The 13496-nt window shown below is 35.5% G+C and overlaps 1 protein-coding gene across 1 annotated transcript in view; it reads left to right on the plus strand.

Moving 5' to 3' along the window:
- The window catches only part of gogo (thrombospondin-1 like protein golden goal), a 238814-nt gene that overhangs the window by 52170 nt on the left and 173148 nt on the right, over window positions 1–13496 (plus strand). Inside the window, exon 2 of the mRNA XM_073076862.1 lies at window positions 2656–2689. The gene's annotated coding sequence lies outside the window, so the exon portion shown is untranslated. The remainder of the gene's footprint in view (window positions 1–2655; window positions 2690–13496) is intronic.

Raw genomic sequence — 13496 nt, forward strand, 5'->3', positions numbered from 1 at the left:
ATACCATAAAGTATCGATATTTTTGTTGCGTCACTAGGAATGTAACCACCAGGATTAACTAGATCAAAAGGAAGGATTCACGTTTATTTAAAAAAGAAGTAACCCTTTGACAAGTAGCGTTTGAGTTTTTAATTAACTAAAAGATAATTAATAGAAAGTTAATCACGAAGCAGTAAAAAGTTAGGCGTAATTTAAAAATGAAAAGTTAGATTAAATTTATGAAGAAATATATAGGAAGAATTCTCATTCACTAGATTGAGGGCCCACATAAATAGTCCTGTTAAACTTAAAATTAAAAACTATTAAAATGTATTTATGTTTATTTCTACACACACACCTATCTATTCTAAGCTTAAAGAAAATTCCTGAAAATAGCACTTCAATTTTATTTACAAGTATAGTTCACACATAATCCTCAAAGATCAGTCGCATCCAGACTTAGTCTCAGGCAATATTCCATTTCCGAGTTCTATCCCTCTTTTCATCGCAGCTGGAAGACATGTCCGCAAGATCGTAAATCCTCTGAATGGAAACTTATAAGCCAGCCTCAAGCCAGACTTGGAGCCGTATAAATGCATTCTGGTGCCGGTTGGAAAGTTAGATATTAACTTCGCTGAAATTATTCCAGCTTTAAGCAACTAAGAATCAAAAACGTATGAACAATAATAGTTTTTGGAATACAAAACTGTAGTAAACTACATTTATATTTTTCTATGCTATAATTAAATCGGTAGTCATTCTGGTTTGATGGGTGTGATAAGGGAGACACACTTTTTCAAGGCGTTCCGACTTAGTCCTTAGGGGGTAGTTATGCATCTGTGGCCGACCTTAGGTAAAAATATGATCTTATTTTTACCTATTATTTTTTATCTATTATTATTCACTGTTTTTTTTTTTAATTTATTATTTGTTTTTATTTGAGTAGATTTTTGGATGAAGTGTTGGATTGTCATTTAAACGAGGAATTAAATTTTTAGGCCATAGTTAGACTAAGAAATATTTTCAATCGTGTAAGGTTCATGACATTTCCCTCCACCTTGAAAGCGATAATATTTTCTTATCCACAAACTTTGCAATTTCAGGCGCTTGTTTGGGATTCAAACTCCGGGCAATAAGCTACGGAATCTATGGTCGAAAATTAGTCCACTAGACTATCCGTGTATATTGGATATAAATTAGACAAGAATTCTTGAACATAGTGACATAGTTAAGCCTACGACAAACTTAAAATATTTCGTAACGCCGAAACAACCAAATACTTTACTTACAGAGGTTTCTTAAAAGACATTAGTTTGCATCTAGAGTAGTGTTACGTTAAAGCTTTTAATTTACATAATATCTCGCTAAAAGCTCAGGATTAGAGGGTTAAGCGCGGTGAGGAGTTTCGTAATGAGCTTTGTTGAGCTTTGTTGAGCTTCAGGCAGTTCCTGTGCGCCAACTTAATCTTACTGGATGTGGGTTGACCCAAGTAATTGCTATTTCGACAGGTACACTATATCTTAACTACTCCGTCTTTAAATTCGATATTCACTGGGGTAATAAAGAATATTCCAAATGTTTTTCATCAAAGATTCTTCAGTTTCCTCTTGTTTTATATCCGATTCTGGAGTGTTATCTTTTACGATCGTATGTTTCTAATTTTACTTAAAGTCTAGTTTTTACTTTAAGTTTACTTAATATTTTTAATTTTGTTTTTTATTTTCCGTCGGGTTAATAAAGTATACTCTATACCGGGTTGATTAGAACATCATAGGGTCTTATGCACTCGTTAAGCTCATCTTATACTTGACTGAAACATTGCAACAGTTTATCTTATAGCAGCTCTGGGAAATGTTACTCTTGTCTAGTTTGGAGAACTCGTATAGGAGGTATATAAAAGCATCACGACCCCATTATATTGTTTCTTCTTTGTAGCGGAAGAGTGTTCTATAGTTCTGATTTGAAGGGTAAAGCACATGTATAATGTGGATATATAATTACTTGCGCCAATTCGTGATTGCAAGCACATATGTCCTATATGGGAGAGAGAACTGTGTATTTCTACTCACTGATGCCTGGTACTATCGTATTAATTAGGTATAATGTGACCATTGCGGACTGCGGGGTCAATTAGCTTGCAAGGTTACTGTGAGGGGATCGATGGAATCAAATCAGGGCTAAATAGGCGTATCGTTGCCTCTAAATGAATTTATAGCGTTAGGGTGCGCCCCATCACTAATAGTCTTATAAATCTCCCTTACATGTGTTAAGTAAACGAAAATCGACGTTTGATTCTCCAGGGTACAAGTAAGTGCATAGTATCTGTTCAGTAGCCTATAAAGGTTACTGTTGGTACTGTGCATTTTTGTTTGAAATAACATTTTACTACTAACGGCAGTCTTAACCGCAGCTGTTATTAGTAAAACTGTTATGGTAAGTCACACTTGTTAGAGGTGTTCCAACTTGGACATCGGAAGTCGCAACGGATCTTTGGCCAACCTCAGGTAGGGTTTAAAATCTTACGTAGGATTGATTACAGATGTCCATGGATGGCAGTAGCCACTTATTATCAAGTGGACTGCACGCTTGTTATACTAGTACTTATATATTATTTGTTTATTATAAGAAAAAGTTAAATAACATGAGTAGCATAATTATTTTTTTTTTATTTTACAGGTATAGTGGAAAAGTACCTCGGCTGCTGAACAAGGTAAGACAATTACTAGATTTCTTTAAGTTATACTAATTTTGGCGTGTTTAGGAAAACAAATCCGAGAGTATTATTAGCGCCGGACAAAGATGTGTGCTCACATGTTACACAAATTTTTTGGAGTATTTTTTAGCGTGAAAAAAGTTGTATGCGTACTTGTAACTCATGTTTTTGTGATGTGCGTATATTTCTCGTTTATGCAATTTTTTTAATGCATCAAAATATATTTTATTAATGAAGCCACACACACACCGCACTTGCTTTTTTGGTAAAAGGTATGATCATAGTATGATGCTAGTTTCACAATAATATCCACGCCAGAAGGGGGAACATAATGCAATGTTTAGTTACGACCGCCAGTTGATGCTTGGTTTATAGTTTAGGACTCAGCTTGGTTGGTTTACGAGGCACGCGATATACTCATACCTGGAAGTACTCCATCCCCTAAGAAGCTTTGCATTTTACATTTGGGTTTAACTACTACCGTATACTGTAACTAAAAGGCTGGATGAAATAAATGATAGAATAAAAAGTTTTTCAAAATAAACTTTTTAGTAACTCTATTTTCCTTTTTGTATTATTTTCTGTATACCATTTTATTTCATGCATGGGCGCATATGGATGCGTAAGAATTATTTGAATAATTTTGTATTTAGAATGACGTCACTAGTCATGCATTGCAATGCAAACCAAATTTGTATGCAAATTTGATCTCGATTGGTTTCGGTTAATTACTTTAAAATTCAGTAGCGTTTTACCCTCAAATACATATGAAATAACAGGTAATAAATAAAGGCGAATACTAATAAGTAAAAATTAACATCTGTTTAAATATATCTACAATTTTTAAGCTCTGTTATTTTAAGAGAGAAAAGTAAGTAAACGACATGTTTTCTTTCAAAGTTACAAAAGTTTCTATTTTTGTTCCACGTAAAGATAAGGCCAAAAGCTAGTTTGTAGCCCAAATAAGGGAACTTTGTAAACATTTAAAATCTATTTCTAACGTATACCTAGAAGTGTTATAAGCTGATTTGTTCTAGTTTGAGAACGTCGATAGATAATGTAAGTGATAATAAAATATTTATCTTTCGTAAGTAAGTAGTTTTTGTCTTAAACTACGTCAGAACTTAGCAGCAGCAACGGCAGTAACCACCTGATGGAAGGTGATCTACATTGCTACTATGATGACATATCCATAGCTTAGCTACCTCAAACATCTGTTGAAAGACAATCAGTATTCGACCACAAATCATTCGTGGTTTACCTCAAGATTTCTGCTATATTGTATGTCTGGAACTAAGACATTTTAATAGTAATGGGCAGGTTCATACTCTTTCGTTATTTTCAAATTACTTTTCAAAGGAAGCAGGTATTTGTCAAGTTAAATAAAACGAAAATAAATTAGAAATTGTTCGTCTACTTACGATAGGTAAGGTATATACTTCGTTCGCGTACACGCACATGATGTGAAAATATTGCAAAATGATTGAATCGAATCGTCTCATACCTAAAAACGAAATATTTAAAATAATTTTACTGCAAATTTGCGACATTTGCGCTTTAATTTTTAACCGACTTCAAAAAGGAGGAGGTTATCAATTCGGCCGGTATCTTTTTTTTTTTTTTTTTTTTTTTTTTTTTATGTATGTACAGCAATTACTCCGCCGTTAGTGGACCGATTTTAATAATTCTTTTTTTATTGTGTAGAGACGAGCTGCGAATTGGTCCCATTTAAATATGGTTAGGATCCATCGATTGGTTCTGGAGAAAAAGAGGGGAACTCCTCCACCCAAATATAACAGCCATAACTTCGCCATTTATGAACCTATTTTAATGCCTTTCATTTCGTGTGTGGACAATTGCTACAAGTTGGTCCCATTTAAATATGATGAGGATCAGAGTGGGTTCTGGAGACAAAATATGTAACTCCTCAACCGATGGGTATAATTGAGTTTTGTTTGAAGATATTTGGTGTAGGTTCTAATGAAATTGAAAAACCAGTTTATCTTTGACTATTTAAGGGTCTGATAATGTGGCTCGGAGTCAAAATATGTAACTCCTCAACCGATGGGAATAATTGAGTTGTGTTTGAAGATATTTGGTGTACGTTCTAATAAAATTACAAAGCCAGTTCATCATTGACTATTTAAGGGTCTGATAATGTGGCTCGGAGTCAAAATATGTAACTCCTCAACCTATGGGAATAATTGAGTTGTGTTTGAAGATATTTGGTGTAGGTTCTAATGAAATTACAAAGCCAGTTCATCATTGACTATTTAAGGGTCTGCTAATGTGGCTCGGAGTCAAAATATGTAACTCCTCAACCGATGGGAATAATTGAGTTGTGTTTGAAGATATTTGCTGTAGGTTCTAATGAAATTGCGAAGCCAGTTTATCATTGACTATTTGAGGATCTGATAATATGGCTCGGAGACAAAATATGTAACTCCTCAACCGATGGGAATAATTGAGTTGTGTTTGAAGATATTTGCTGTAGGTTCTAATGAAATTGAAAAACCAGTTTATCTTTGACTATTTAAGGGTCTGATAATGTGGCTCGGAGTCAAAATATGTAACTCCTCAACCGATGGGAATAATTGAGTTGTGTTTGAAGAATGTTGCTGTAGGTTCTAATGAAATTGCGAAGCCAGTTTATCATTGACTATTTGAGGATCTGATAATGTGGCTCGGAGACAAAATATGTAACTGCTCAACCGATGGGAATAATTGAGTTGTGTTTGAAGATATTTGGTGAAGGTTCTAGCGAAATTGCAAAGCTAGTTCATCATTGACTATTTAAGGGTCTGATAATTTGGCTCGGAGACAAAATATGTAACTCCTCAACCGATGGGAATAATTGAGTTGTGTTTGAAGATATTTGGTGTAGGTTCTAATGAAATTGCGAAGCCAGTTTATCATTGACTATTTGAGGATCTGATAATATGGCTCGGAGACAAAATATGTAACTCCTCAACCGATGGGAATAATTGAGTTGTGTTTGAAGATATTTGCTGTAGGTTCTAATGAAATTGAAAAACCAGTTTATCTTTGACTATTTAAGGGTCTGATAATGTGGCTCGGAGTCAAAATATGTAACTCCTCAACCGATGGGAATAATTGAGTTGTGTTTGAAGAATGTTGCTGTAGGTTCTAATGAAATTGCGAAGCCAGTTTATCATTGACTATTTGAGGATCTGATAATGTGGCTCGGAGACAAAATATGTAACTGCTCAACCGATGGGAATAATTGAGTTGTGTTTGAAGATATTTGGTGAAGGTTCTAGCGAAATTGCAAAGCTAGTTCATCATTGACTATTTAAGGGTCTGATAATTTGGCTCGGAGACAAAATATGTAACTCCTCAACCGATGGGAATAATTGAGTTGTGTTTGAAGATATTTGGTGTAGGTTCTAATGAAATTGCAAAGCCAGTTCATCATTTACTATTTAGTTAGGTTAGGTTGGAACATATAAGACAATATAAAACTAAGCGAGCAGGGCGCGGTAGCGCCCTGCGAGCGGGCGGTTCCAATCAATGTAAATTCAGACCTTACTTTCATTCATGATCACGTTTATACAATTTTATATTGTATTAATGTAAAAGTTAGTATGTCATCACTAAAAAGGGTGAAAAAAAATTTTTAACAAAAAATACAACCGACTTCTATGTCACTACAAAGTAAAAAATAATTCAAATAAATGTTGGTTTAGTACATATTTCTGAAGTCGGCGCTCAAGATATTTCGTTGGATAACGATGTAAACAGCGTGTCTAATATGTGTGCGTGTCTAAGTCGGCGCTCAATATATTTAGTTGGATAACGATGTAAACAGCGTGTCTAATATGAGCGCCGACTTCAGAAATATGTACTAAACCAACATTTATTTGAATTATTTTTTACTTTGTAGTGACATAGAAGTCGGTTGTATTTTTTGTTAAAAAATTTTTATGGTGTAGGTTTAAGACTCGGTGTTGTAAAAAATCTCTAAAGAGCTAAATTGAGAATAACTTCAAAAATGGAAATAATGTACGGTGAGTGCATACGTGCGACGTTGCGCATATTTCGTCACTTATTAACCTGTAATATACAAATAATTACAAGGTAGCGTTTATGTTAAAACTCATTAAAATTCCGTATACCTACCTACCTACTCTTAATAATTATAACGTGTACTGAACGAAAAATTTGCACTTTGCATATGTATGTGACTGGATGACAGTGTAATTAACGAGTTGAATTTATCGTAATATAAATATTAAAAATGTAATTTATTTCCTCGTTAGGCTTAGACCTCACAGAGCGTTTTCTTAACGCGTTTTTTAAAAACGCTCCGCAAGTTTTAACTCTTTCGCCGTACAATGAACCGAAAAATATATGTCACACATTATTATGTTAAACAATATTCACATAGTTATGCTGGAAAACACTCCTACAGGTGTAATTACGCAAGTATGTGATATTCTATTGTGTTAGAACGTGTGATTCGAACACATTCAACTATATTAGCCTTATGTACCTATGTTATCTCTGATTATATTTATAGTAACATTAATACTATAACTAAAGTACAAATAACAATTGTTGTACCATAAAAACACTTCTGTAATATCGTACATGACTTATTCTTGATGTTACAGCGCAAATCGTTTATTATGTTACACCTTACGTAAATAAACGTTTGTTTAATGGCGTAGAAAATGAGAATCTAGACTATATTAAGTGTCCACTACAGTTCACGGAAATTACTTAGCCTGATAAAGCTGAGTTCCAATGTTGTTGTATTGTTGTTGTTGTGCCAGATATAAACGTGAACACTACTGTTATGAGGCAGAAAATGGTGGTGCCACAGGAGTCAGGCAAGGGGTTCTACAACTTTTAAATCTTCAAACGTTTTAGTCTAATGATTTACTCGGTCTGACATGCAGCGAAAGGTCGCTGGTGTGATACTAGACAGTACCCTTACGATGACTTTTTAAAACATCCCATAATTTTATGTTATATTTACTCAATCCCTTATTCTGTTCCGTTTGCTTTAGTAGACTGAGTAAACGTAACAATAAGTAAGTGCTCAAGTCTTTTTGTCTGCATCACATGTTCGTAAAAAATAGAGACAAAACATAAAGCGCCATTTTGCCAATTTAGACATTTAATGTTTCGTTACTGACACTATAGTTCTGATTCAATCCGCTAGGGGTGCTGATTGGAAATTGTATTAGCAATACGTAAACAAATACAAAAACAGCCATATTTGTTAAAATGTAAAACTCATGGTAATGGTACAGGTACAATTTTAAGTGAATTTTTATTTTAACGTACTTACTTGGTTATTCGTGTTTATTTTCATTTTCATAGTACCTTAGACATAGTGAATTCTAGTTTTTTTTTTTTTTTTTTTTTTTTTTTTTTTTTATAATATAGGAGTAGCAGACGAGCATGCAGTCCACCTGATGGTAAGTGGCTACTGCCGCCCATGGACATCTGTAATCAACCCCAGATAGGATAAGATATTCCTACCTAAGGTCGGCCACAGATGCGCTGCTACCCCTGAGGACTAAGCTGGAACGCCTCGGAAAAGTCTGTCTCCCTTACCACACCCTTCAAACCGGAACACAGCAGCGCTTAACACTGCTGTTATTAGGTAGAAATAGGTGTGGCGGTGGTGCCGCCGGAGTCGAACCACAACGGGTTCTACCACCTTCAATTCTAATGTGGAATTCTAGTGTGGAGCAATGACTTTAAAGTGACATTCTAGAGAACTGAAGTACGTATCGCATACCACGGAGGTTGCGAGTCTCGTGTACAACAAACAGTTGTAGAGCAGGTTTAATTTCCTCTTCAGGGGATGTAGTCACGCCACGGAGATAATATTGCTGGAGCTGACGACGTCTTAACAAACACGTCGCTCGTTTAACTGCCGCGCTTCTAGGAATGTATTAAATTTACGATTCCTTACATCTTCTACGGCAATATAGCTCCTTACATCTACGACAGCAATATTGCTGGTAATATTGCTACAGAGGCATGACTCGGCGATGTTGCTCGAAATTACTGATTTAAGTAATGGCGTTCGTTTCGTGGTTTCATACCTTGGGATGCATTGAATTGATTAAAGTTTGTGGATTTTGGTGGAACTTGTTAACGTTTAGTCTGAATTCACAGATCAGCCTGGAAATTTGTTAAGGCATTAAATTTTAAGTGAATTTAGATTTTTATTCTAGTTGGTTATTTGTGTTTATGTTTTCATATCACTTTAAATACAGCGAATTCTGGTGTGGAGCAATGACTTTACAGTGTCGTAGAGAAATGCGGCGAAAAGGCGAGTCTCGTGTACAACAAACAGTTGTAGAGCAGGTTTAATTTCCTCTTCAGGGGATGTAGTCACGCCACGGAGATAATATTGCTGGAGCTGACGACGTCTTAACAAACACGTCGCTCGTTTAACTGCCGCGCTCCTAGGAATGTATTAAATTTACGATTGCTTACATCTACTACGGCAGTATTCCTCCTTACACCCACGATAGAAATATTGCTAGTAATATTGCTATAGCGATGTCTTCGGCGATGTTGCTTATAACGATTTATGTAACGTCGCTCGTTTAGTGGTTTCACACTGAGATGTATTGGATTGATTAAAGTTAGTGGAATTTCGGTGGAACTTGTTCAAGTTTAGTGTGAAGTCACAGATCAGGCAGGAAATTAATTAAGATAGTAATTTGCAATTTGGTAGTCGCCATACAAGAAACCGGTATTATTCGTTTTATCTATTCAACCGTAATTTAAAACAATTCAATTTTTCCCAATGCATTTATTTCAATGGCTGCTATGATAACAAATACTACAATAAAAGGAAATGAAAATGTTGGTGGTACGGAACCTCCGGATGCGAGTTCGACTTGACCAAGTATTTGTAAACTAATTTAAACGTTGTTGGTACATCTAATGTTGACATGTCACTACCGTTCAAGGTTATCCGGTTTCTCAGTTATACCGAACACAATCTTAATAATGAAGATACCTATAACTACATTGTTACTCGTAAACCTTATGTAAATATGTCTGTCATACTATTTATCGTTGGTAATAATAGACCTGTAGCCAATAACTGTGACACATGGTCGCGGAAATTACTCGTAAATACTGTATTTAACTTGCTGATGATAAACAAACCTAGCCCAGTTAAGAAACTCGGCCTCTCTCTAGGGGTCGAGGTGCTCTAGGGGTCGAGGTTCAAATCCCAGGCACCTCTGATTTTTCAAAATTATGTGTGTATTAGAAACCTTATGTAAATATGTCTGTCATACTATTTATCGTTGGTAATAATAGACCTGTAGCCAATAACTGTGACACATGGTCGCGGAAATTACTCGTAAAGTCAGTATTTAACTTGCTGATGATAAACAAACCTAGCCCAGTTAAGAAACTCGGCCTCTCTCTAGGGGTCGAGGTGCTCTAGGGGTCGAGGTTCAAATCCCAGGCACCTCTGATTTTTCAAAATTATGTGTGTATTAGAAATTAATTATCACTTGCTAACGGTGAAGGAAAATATCGTGAGGAGTTCTACCTGCATACCTGAGAGATTTATTAAAAAAAATTCAAAGGTATGTGAAGTCTACCACTAATACGTACTTGGCCAGCGCGGTGGACTATGGCCTAAACCTACTCATTCTGAGAGATGACCGTGCCCAGCAGTAGGACTGTAATGGGTTGATGAAAAAGAGAAAATAAACAAACAGATTGAGTAACGATAAATTAGCACATGTGCATATAGATTTATACAAATACCATTTTTTTGCAAAGAGGAGTTACATACTCAAATGTCATATTTATTGGTAACTATTTGAGCAAATTATTGATTTAGCGATTAAGTGGGGATTAGCGACTAGCTGAAGTTGCTCGGCGACTATTTAGTAGCTTATGCATCTCTATAGATACGAGTACTCGTACATAGAATCCTGACTGTTAATTGTTGATTTTACGAATAAAAACAAAGATGTTACTTCTCATCAGTTACTGAAACAACTTTGAGGCTAGAGCGGCAGCGGCTTAAGAAACTTGTCAGTACCATAGATTAGTAAAGATTACTCACTCCTAAGAAGAAAATGTAACCAGTTCTGACAATTGAACTTGTCATTGTCATCTATTTTCGTGTTTGAAAAATATTAAAAAAAAGTAGTTTGTAGAGCATTTACGAATGAAACTATATTTCTCCGCACTTTTCTTCTATTTCGTGTTGTTTTTGCACCACTTAACTGCACATGTCGGCATTGTTCCGCGTAAATTACACTATGACAGTCGGGGACGTAATGGGAAAACAGTCAGCCGTTTTACGTATGTGTCAACCATTTGTGGCTTCCTTCAATTACAAGGCGGTGAGATATCCATACTTATCTATGGTCAGTAGGTACTGGAAGCAACTATTCAGTAGCTTCAGCGATGAGATAGTAGCCTACGTATCTATTGGGCCAGTCATAGTAGCAAATAGGTAGTCAGCGGTCTTCGTCCATTTGCGTGTCACTCCGTGACCTCGTGATCGTGACGGACTATAAATTGTTTTACGTAATAATTGTCCATTTGAGGCTATTGTAGCAAAACAAAAGATTCTTTGAAAACAACAATTACCTATAGTATGTTAAGACAAATTAAGTATAAACTATGGTGTAGAAAACCTTTTCAATTATGTGAGGAAAATTTAGTTATTGTTATACCATTAGGTTAAGTTTAACATTGTAAAAAACTATTTTTAAAAGATGTGTGTTATGGAGTTTCTTTCGTCGCTTCTTCTCCATAACGAAAGACCTTGTGAAGTGGTGGTGATTGTATTGTGTAATTGATGTCTATTTGGAATAAGAGAAGAAAAATAAGTTTGGAAAATCCAAAAGTGCACGACTCATAATGCTCATTTAATTATGAAATATAAAAAAAAAATAAAATAAATAAAAAAAACAGCTGTACTAGGAAAGTGATGCACAGGCGCCCCTGGTGGAATAAAATGTACATAATATCTATAGATATAGATATATCACCATCCATGTTAATTTTACATGGATATATATAGATATACAGTCTTGTAGTTTTCGTTTTCGTTTTTTATTAATTGCAATTAAACGAAACTGAATTAATTAATCATTCGCATTCAGTGACCTACAATCGTCGATTAGAATTTTTAAAAAAAAATTTTAACTCAAATGATGGATTTTTTCACAAGTTACAGTGTTTTCAGGTTTCACACATGACGGACAGGAAAATTTTTTGACCTATTTTGGTGTTTTTTTTCAATTCTATTGCAGTAAATCAATTTTTAAAAAGTATGGAATTAATCTCCATTAAATTATCTCGACAATAGTATGCAAAATATCTTGATTACGTGAACTATCAAGGCTATAATAATAAAAATAGCCGCCAAAATGAAGCGAAAAAATTTTTTCGATCGTAAAGCACTCTCTGATGCTTCGCATCATGAGTCGTGCAATGGAATATCTGTCCGAAATATATCTTTATTATTATAATATATCTTCTATGAATGTAGCGATAAATAATCGTTAAAGAAACTTGAAATTTGATAGTCATACTAAAAGAATTAATTAACTACCTAATTTCGAAGGTTAACTTTGAGGGTCAAATTAGATGATTAAAGAAACATAGGTATTTCTTTTACACTTCTAACATGTTAAATTTAAAAGGTAAAGGTTTTTAAAGGTAATTAGGTAGACAACTTACACAAAAATATGTAAATCGTGGCAATCTCAAAAATTGAACGTGTAACTTTTGAAGATCGGGACACCTGTGGAGAGGCACCATCGCTACATCTGTTACTGCCAGACAATACCAGTGTAAAGTGCTGCTGTGTTCTGGTTTGAAAGGTGTGATAAGGCAGACACTTAGGCGTTTCAACTTAGTCCTCGGAGGTAGCGAGCTAGCGACGCTAACTGATTCAAGATAACTCCAATCTTACTTGAAATTGATGACAGATATCCATGGGCGGCAGTAGCCACTTACCATCATAAACCGCAGGGTTCTACTAAAGTTTCTTTTTAAATTGTCTTCACTATTCAAAACCTTATATTTTCCCAGTGGTTTGAGCTGTATTCTCATCTGATAGGATGATTCTGGTTCCACGTCCCGTTTTCCAGTTGGGTCAACTATTTATAATGAGGAGATTAAAATGGCTCAAGTAAACTGTACCTGGCTTAAGAAAGGGGCAAAGAGCGGGATTGTGACTTACTTGTAATTAGATGTTCTATTTATGCTGTACAAATTTTATCTATTATTATTTAGTTAGATACAGTTGAAGCAGAGATAGCGTTATGTTCAGAATCCGACCTTTCTTTTTTTTATAAAATAGGAGTAGTAGACGAGCATGCAGTCTACCTGAGGGTAAGTGGCTACTGCCGCCCAGGGACATCTGTAATCAACCCCAGATAGGATTAGATATCCCTACCTGAGGTCGGCCACAGATGCGCCGCTACCCCTGAGGACTAAGCTGGAACGCCTCGGAAAAGTATGTCTCCTTTACCACACCCTTCAAAAAGGAACACAGCAGCGTCTAACACTGCTGTTATTAGGCAGAAATGGGGTGTGGCGGTGGTGCCGCCGGAGTCGAACCACAAAGGCTTCTACCACCTTCAAACCTGACCAGACCAATCTTGAGGGGTTCGACGTTCGATTCCCCAGCATGCAGGTCAGATTTATGTGCTTATGAGAAATTGATTATCTATTTCTTTAACGGTAAAGGAAAATATCGTGAACAAAACTACAGGCCCAAGTACTTAAAGAAATAAAAAAATCTCAAGTACGTGTGATGTCTACC

This window comes from Epargyreus clarus, unplaced genomic scaffold (assembly GCF_041222505.1).
Source record: "Epargyreus clarus isolate Ecla_fem2 unplaced genomic scaffold, WU_Ecla_fem_2.2 ptg000009l, whole genome shotgun sequence".
Lineage (NCBI taxonomy): Eukaryota > Metazoa > Arthropoda > Insecta > Lepidoptera > Hesperiidae > Epargyreus > Epargyreus clarus.